Source organism: Propithecus coquereli, unplaced genomic scaffold (assembly GCF_000956105.1).
Source record: "Propithecus coquereli isolate 6110/MARCELLA unplaced genomic scaffold, Pcoq_1.0 Scaffold65, whole genome shotgun sequence".
In the NCBI taxonomy this organism is placed as follows: Eukaryota; Metazoa; Chordata; class Mammalia; order Primates; family Indriidae; genus Propithecus; species Propithecus coquereli.
This window is the reverse complement of record NW_012152507.1, coordinates 4,736,044-4,744,629: the sequence shown is the minus strand read 5'-3', so window position 1 is coordinate 4,744,629 and position 8,586 is coordinate 4,736,044. Positions and strand designations below refer to the sequence as shown.

The 8,586-nt window shown below is 31.6% G+C and overlaps 1 protein-coding gene across 1 annotated transcript in view; it reads left to right on the top strand.

Annotated features, from left to right (window-relative positions):
- The window catches only part of LOC105822942 (lipopolysaccharide-responsive and beige-like anchor protein), a 587,311-nt gene that overhangs the window by 497,652 nt on the left and 81,073 nt on the right, over window positions 1-8,586 (top strand). The window lies entirely within an intron of this gene.

The window sequence follows — 8,586 nt, the reverse complement described above, 5'->3', positions numbered from 1 at the left end:
ATGCTCAAAATTAATTTTATAGGGATATTTTACTAATTTTTGAAGAGTTGAGCATTTAGTACACCTGTTTGAAACATTTTCATGTCTATAAGTATTAGGGCATCATGTTTAGCATTTGGAAGCTTTTGTTACATATTTATCTGTGTAGGAAAGTTTATCCCAAATTACTTTCTTAGAAGAATTTTGGATCTGTCTTAAGGTAGGCTACAACTCCTTCCAAATAAAGGTGAGCCTGCTTTCTAAACAGGCTCGTGTCTTTTCTGCTTATGCTACTCATATTCTTACAAGGTTATTAGTCCCATGACTCAGTTTACCTGTTACTGAAGCATGTTGGCTTTGCATTTAACTGAAAAAATAAAATGGCTGCATTCCAGGTACTTGTCTTGAAGTGTAATCTAGAACTTACCATTCAAAGCCTCCCTAAGAGAAATAATGTTTATGCAGGATTGCTTGAAGACTACGTAGTCTCTCCATTTGTCTATCCTTTAAATCTATCCGAGGCTTAAGTCAGTCATCTGAGAGTCACATACCTGGATTCCATCATATTGCCAAGGGAGGAATTTCTTATCTCAGGAATAGAAATAATGTGTTTTTCCTGGCCATCTGGTTTGTTTTTACATTATGGTGATTTTTGACTCGTAATTGTTCGTGTTTCTTTCTTTATGTTGCCTGCTAGAAAGCTTAGCACCAAATACATGGCTCACCTCTATCAAGTCTATGGAATTTCATGGCATGATTTTTATGTGATATCTCCTTCTTATCCTTACTTTTGCATTACCTCCCTTCTCTTTTGTTAAATTTATCTTGCTGCATATACATCATTGTAAGCTCTGTGAATTGATTTCTGAACCAAAGGCCCACAAAATGCAAACAAATAAATAGATGGTTATGGTTGTTTCCCTATCCATTCTTACTAAACGAGAACTTTTTTAAAAGCTCTCTATCTCTATATGTGTTATACTATAACTAGTTTAATGTATCTATATATTATGAATTCCTAGATTTTTAGATTAAGAGTGACCAAAGGTTGAAATGTTAATTAAATGTTTTAATGTTCTGTAGTTCTAAAGAAAATAGTTGGATAAAATGTCAGCATATAGGAGTACTTTAAACATTAAAAAAAATCATCTCTCTGAAAAGGAGGGTAATTGTACAAGTTTGCCTAATCCTTTTGATCTCGGCACACAGCAATACAGACTTCAGTTGAGATTAAAACTATGAATTTCAAAGGAAACATGGCCTTCAGTGTGTAAAATATATAACAGCTGGTTGACTAGTCCATTTAAAACTACACAATAACAATCGTAGACAGAATGATTCTCCTGCCAAAAGATGCACGAGTGCTTGATGGTTATATTAAATATGATACTAACTCACACTTTTCTTTAGTAATGATATAAATGTAGAAATGAACTGTGTACTGCCAGCTCCAAAATCTCTCTTCTGTCCAGCAGTTCAAGGGCAGTTTAGAAGTACAGAACCCCTTTTAGTGATTTCTCTATCTGCTTTTCAGGCTGAACTTAAATATATTGTTGACTAAATTTCATTTTTTAAAACTGTCAGATATAACTTTCATTCTTAGCATCCTACAATTTTTTTCTACATCTTCAATCCCCCATTTCTTCTCTCTTTGGCCTCATGATTTATTGAACTAATGTCACAGCTTCATACATATTTTTAAGCTCCCCAAATTAAACTTTTTTGTAAGTAATATAAAACTTGTTTCTCATTTTTGTCATATATTACGGTAAATTTCTGAAGCATTGTGACATGTGTAATCAGTATGGGGAAAGTGAAACTCATGTTAGTAGATTATAGTTCATTAAATATTTCAATATTTCCACTGTTGTGTTTTACCTGAAGACGTAATCCTTAAATAGGTTAAATTAATGCATTTTCTAAAAAATGAGAACTGATGTAAATTTGTCACTTCTAGTAAGTCCCATTTGGAAAACATGTTTGCATTCTGAATTTATATCTGAATATATATTCTGAATTTATATGGAAAAATGTTGATTGATTTTTCGGTGACCTTTGTTGTTTGAAAATTTTGATACACCATAGCTAACAGCATAAACAGCAAATTTTCTTTTCTTTTCTTTTCTTTCTTTCTTTCTTTATTTCAAAGAAAGAAATTTACCTATAGGTAAATTAATAATTTGCTAAAGTTACTCAGGTTCACTACAAATTCAGAGCCAGCATTTAAAGAGTTAATGTATCTTATTAGGGGGACAGGAAATCTGGCAACTATTGTAGAAACTAGACCTAATGGTGCACACAAACAATTTGTCAGTCTTCTTAAATGTGAATAGCTTTCCGCAAAGTGGCTGCTCTTGCTTTGTTTGAACAGGCTAAACTTTTCCTTTTTGGACTTTAAATCTTAGAAGTGAAATGTGATCCACATATTCAATCAAAATCATTTAATTCAAAGCATATTTTGATTGGAACAAAGTTGACATGGAAAGAAACTCTAGAATAAAAAAGTTGAAAGGACTTTATATCATATATTTAACAGGAAAATTTGAAACAGTTCTAATTAGGCTGAAAAAAACAGCTTTCTTCAATGTAAATTACAAAGGTCATATATCAATGTTAAGGAAACATTACCACTAGTGTTTGAAATCCAGCACATGCAAACATAACAGAGCAGTTCACTTTAAATCTTTGTGTGTGTGTTTGTGTGTGTGTGCTTATAGGAAGAAGGCTGTATTACGTGTATTTAACATGAAAAATACTTAAAATTCCAAGTTTGTAATTTTGTATATTACCTTTTGGCCAATCCAAACATGAACTCCTTTAAAACATATTACTAGCTATATTCAAATGAATTAAGACTCTTAATTCTAAGTATAGGTAAAAATTTATAAAACTATTCTTTCATTATAAATATGATTAAAAACATCTTATAACTAAATGTATATCAAGTTAGGAGAGTTAATCAGTGATTTTTATTTTCGTATTTGAAACTTACAGCTGTAGCGTTTTGTATCTTGGAACGGAATCAGGCCTTCTAGCAGTGGTACAGGTATATGAAATGTGTATCTGGGCTGCCTAGGCCTAGTTCCTTCTGGTCATGTGATTATTTCTGTACTTAAAAGTTTGTAAATAATATTTGATCTTCTTATTTGATTTTTTGCAAAAATCATTTATCTCATAGATATCACTAGTTTTTATTTAGTTGCTTTTTTAAATGGATGAGCAGGATGAGAACATTTAGCAAAAGAATAAATAAATATTAGCTTTAATTGCTGACAGGGCTCCCACAAACATGGTGAACATTCCTAAAACCTGCCAGACTTTCTGTAAGAAGTGTGACACACATCAACCCCACAAAGTGACACAGCATGAGAAGGGCAAGGATTCCCTATATTCATGTTTGGATTGGCCAAAAGGAAAAGTTGCATTATGACAGGAACCAGAGTGGAAGTGGTGGGCAGACTAAGTGGATTTTCCAGAAAAAGGCTAAAATTACAAAGAAGATGGTGTTGAGGCTTGAATGTGGAGTCCAACTGCAGATCTAAGCGAATGCTGGCTATTAAGAGATGCAAGCATTTTGAACTAGGAGGAGACAAGAAGAGAAAGAGCCAAGTGATCCAGTGCTAAGAGTCATCGTTTGTTTTATTATGAAGATAATAAAATCTTGAGGTTATGTTAAAAAATAAATAAGTAAATAAATATTAGCATTAATCTAGGAATGACAAATATGAAAAACACAAATAATAAATAAGGTTTCTTGGTCTTGAGGTAAACAATTATCTAATAATTTCTTTTGTTAATTGAAATTAGTTTCTTGATTTTTTACATTAGCAAAAATTTGATTTTTTAAAATAAAAGGAAATTGCTAGCACATCATTAAAGCATGCATAGGTTAAATACATGAATAGTGCCTTTGATTTTAGAATTTTTATTATCGAATAGCTTAGAGTTTTTAGAAAAAGCAAACTATTTCAATATGTTATATTATTTGACTCTACTATAGAAAACAATAATTTTATGTAACAGTTTATAAGTAAATAATCTATTTCTTCGAAGGATTAGTTTCAGGATAACATAGATTGCATTCTTTCAGTGAGATCTGTTAGACACATATTCATATATGTTATAATTATGTCTGACACAGGGTTACACAAACCATTTATTTATGAATAATTTACTATTATCTTTTTAATAATAAAGCTTTAATTTGTTGATATTCTACATGTGGACCAAACAAATGAAAGTTACTAATAAGTGTTTGCATTTGACATCTGTATACTGTTCTTTTTAGCATATCTCAAGTGTTTTAGTCTCTGCCTAATAGATCTCATTAAAAAAACAGATATCAGCCCCAAGACAATTTGTCAAGACTAATATGAGTCCCCCTGGATTGTATTGACAATTTATGTGAGGCTTCATATGATAGTCTTTTCATAGTCTTATTTGATCCTTAACAATTGGACATTAGTCACTGATTTATTTTATAATAACTCAGATGAGTTGAATATTATTGTATTGTGTTGGACATTTTAGTGGATTTTCTTTTTTACAAATTTTACTCAGAGCACACATTGGATGTAACTGATGTATCCAGCCTGCTAGGGGAGTACTAACAATTGATTGGTTAGGTTTGAGAGCAGCATGGGAAGAATGTTACTATCCCCTAGCTGTAAACCGTATTTAACCGGAGTCTTAATGAGGACTGTCTGTCCTAAAGGCTTTGAAAAATCTCAAATGCTTAGCATTCCACTGGCACTTTTTTTTTATTTTGGGGACTAAAAATGTGGATCTAAATAAGAATTTTATATATATAAAGAGTATTTTTCAAAATTGTAATATATAAAAAAGGAATTTTAAAGAACTGTAATATAGGTTTTGTGATTTAAGTTTTTAATTGCATTTTGAATTGTCTTCTGTATGTCTTTTTTTTCTTTAATTTCTTCCTGCTTATCCTTCCCTCTTCCTTCGAGTCCCAAGTGCATTTGTTTATTAATCTATACTTTTGGTTAGGCAGTGACATTCACTGATATCAAAAGGATATTAAAGTTCTACACTGACTTTGTACTGAAATGATTTCAGAACTTCTTCGAATTCTCTTATATTCATCACAGTTATTCTTCTGGGTCCCTTTTTAAAGCTTTGGTATATTGCAGGAAATGCTTGAAGGTGACTAATGAAATTATTAGTTTAGATTTTAAAAATTATTTAAAGTTTATTCATGGAGGTAACATGTTTATCAACTTCTGGAAAAGATTTTGCCTATAGTTTCATGAATTACTACTACCCCTTAAGGATTGACCTATGACAATGTAAGGGGAGGGCTGAATTACGGCATTGTGGTTATTTCTGCATGTGTGTTTGTGGCATGATATGAGTGTACAGTATCTTTCCATTCAGCATTTTTGCTTAAACTTTTGATGTAGTGTCAAGATGTAAAGCTCTAAGCATCTAAATTTAACCAACTTCACCATTTTGCATGTGCATAAAGAAGTAATCAACCACAAGGAAAACTCAACAATTCTTTGTTTGATGACACACATAAAATAAAATTGCCCTAGTTTTTGGAGCTTTACTGTTGAGAAAATTCATTTGTACTTCGTCATTTGCTGAGCCTTCTAGAATTTTATAGTCTCAAATCACAACACTATGGACACTCAGGAGACTCCTGACTGTTTTATCTTATTAAACAATTTTGAAATCATTAATTTTTAATTAGCTTGGATGCAGTTTTTTTATTGTTTCAATAGTGCATGTATATGAACTAAATGTTTTTTATTTAAACTACTGGCAAGAGTATTATTTACATAAATAAGTGTGGGTTCTTTCTAAGAGTACATACTGTGAGTTTGCTCATATAATCATACTTTTTCGTAGACTTGGAGATATTACACGCTAATCTATTATGGTAGAGCTTTTCAGCAGTTTATGAACTCAGATTTTGAACAACAACCAAAAAGGATATAAACTCAAAGATATGTATAGGCCCTTCCCTGATTGAAAGTTCTAATTAAGTGAATTGGAGAAAATTAACTGAAATTAGCTGTCAGAAAGTCACATTTAAATGAGTGATGAGCTAGTCTGGCAGTAAACATTTAAATGATATAAATTGCCATTTAAGTGTATGGTTTAATGTTTGTCATGCATTAATGTGACATGAGACTGCAGTGACAATCAAGCAGCTTGCTCTAATTTGAACATATTTAGGGCTTTTGTGTGGAGTGCACTGCACACAAATTAAGACAATTGCTGTTTTTATGTGTCACTTTAAACACCCCACCCCAGCCCACCCCCATCCCTAAGCAAGGCCTAAGTTAATGAAACAAACGTATCATTTTTGTGTATAACTTGCATTAGTAGTTCCTATATTTTTAGATTGTTTTAAGTTCATGTACTTAAAATAGGAATTTACTTAAACTTATTACAAGCCTTCTCTTCTTATTTGAAGTAAAATATTAAGCAGTTTTGTGCTCTCTTATCTATTTACTAAATTTATAAATGTAATGCATTTTATAAGAGATACCTAAAGCAGTAACTTTCCCATTTGAAGCTAGCTGAATATTTTTTAGGCATATTTCATTTCAAGTGTACTTTAGAATGTGAGAATTACCTAGTTATATTTACAAAATTATATTTTACATTTCATAGCATGTGATATATTATGAAGCCATGTTAAATGTTATTAGTTACAGGAAATATATTGTTTGTATTTAGCCATAAATATTTTTCTTTTTCTTAGATACTTATTTTAATAAAGCATATATTTACACAAGTATACACCTGTGAACTAATAGGAACATCTTTTGTCACAAGATGGGTTATATCTTATTGGTTGCTTGCTGTAGAAGTTGGTCAGTTTTGCTTTAAAATCAACAAATCTCTTTTTTCTTTTTTTTTTTTTTTCTTTTGAGACAGAGTCTCACTGTGTTGCCCGGGCTAGAGTGCCGTGGTGTCATCCTAGCTCACAGCAACCTCAAACTCCTGGGCTCAAGCGATCCTCCTGCCTCAGCCTCCCGAGTAGCTGGGACAACAGGCATGCGCCACCATGCCCAGCTAATTTTTTCTATATATTTTTAGTTGTCCAATTAATTTCTTTCTAATTTTAGTAGAGACGGGATCTCTCTCTTGCTCAGGCTGGTTTCGAACTCCTGAGCTCAAACAATCCGCCCGCCTCGGCCTCCCAGAGTGCTAGGATTACAGGCATGAGCCACTGCGCCCGGCCCCAACAAATCTCTTATGATATTTATAACATAGCAGCAATCCATACCAAAAATGCATCACAGTCATATACTTATTACTCTAAAAATAAGAATTAATTTCAATGAGATTTATTACTAGATATAACTTTGTACAGTAGTCTCCCCTTATCCACAGTTTCGCATTCCACAGTTTCATTTACCCATGGTTAATTGAGGTCCAAAAATAGGTGAATGTGGTACAGTAAGATACCTTGAGAGACAGAGAGAGCACATATTCACATAACTTTTATTAGTATATTGTTTTTTATAGTATATTATAATTATTTTATTGTTGTTAATCTCTCTTGTGCCTAATTTATAAATTAAACTTTGTCATAGGTATGTATGTATAGGAAAAAACGTGTGTGTGTGTGTGTGTGTGTGTGTGTGTGTGTGTGTGTAAAAGGTTCGATACTATCCACAGTTTCAGGCATCCATTAGCGGTCCTGGAATGTATCCCCTGTGGATAAAGGGGTACTATTGTATACTTTTAATTAAGCTTCAGAGTTTGTAAGTTTAAGAACTCTTTGATTTTAATAGCATTATTTATTGGTAAACTAGTCCATAATGCTAAACTTTTATATTATAATAATTTTGAACAATATTAAATAGTATAAAGATGAATACCTTCCTAAAAATAAGTTTCCTGTTTTTAAAACTCTTTAGCATTTATAACTTTATTAAATTCAACAAACATTTATTGGTATCTATTGTGTTTTAGCCACAGTGCTAGTCACTAGGAATGCAGTAATGAATAAGAAGTGGATCTTGTGCCCAGCATTTCAACTGAATACTTGATTATGTTCATTCATTATTTATTGGACACTATTATGTTAATAGCATCAAATATTTGGTCTGGTTTAATATGAATACCCAGAATAATAATTCAGTAATTATAAGTATCTCCTACAAAATCTAATTTGTTAGCATAAAAATGCAATCAAAATAACTCGATAATTTGGTTATAGTTTTAATAGATTATAAAATATTTTAATTCTAGAAAAATTATAAATATTTCAAGTGGATAGTAAATTTTTAATGTTTTCACATTTTCTTTCTCAAAGTAGCCTTTGTATTGTATGACCTCCTTTCTTTGAAGCATAATTTGAGCACCTGTCAGGCCCTGAGTTACAAACGTGACCAAAATAGGCCCAGTCCTGGTCCTCATTGTGCTTACCGTACAGTAGAAGAATACTGAAACTTAAGCAATTATTACAATTCAACATGACAAATACCATAAAGTCTCTTAATTATAAACAAAGAAGAACAGATTCTGGTAGAAAGTAAGATATCAGAATAAGTTTTATTTTTTTAAAATCTCTGTTCATGGTAAATGTAGTGTTAAACTTTACTGCTTGTTCTAAATATCTCTATA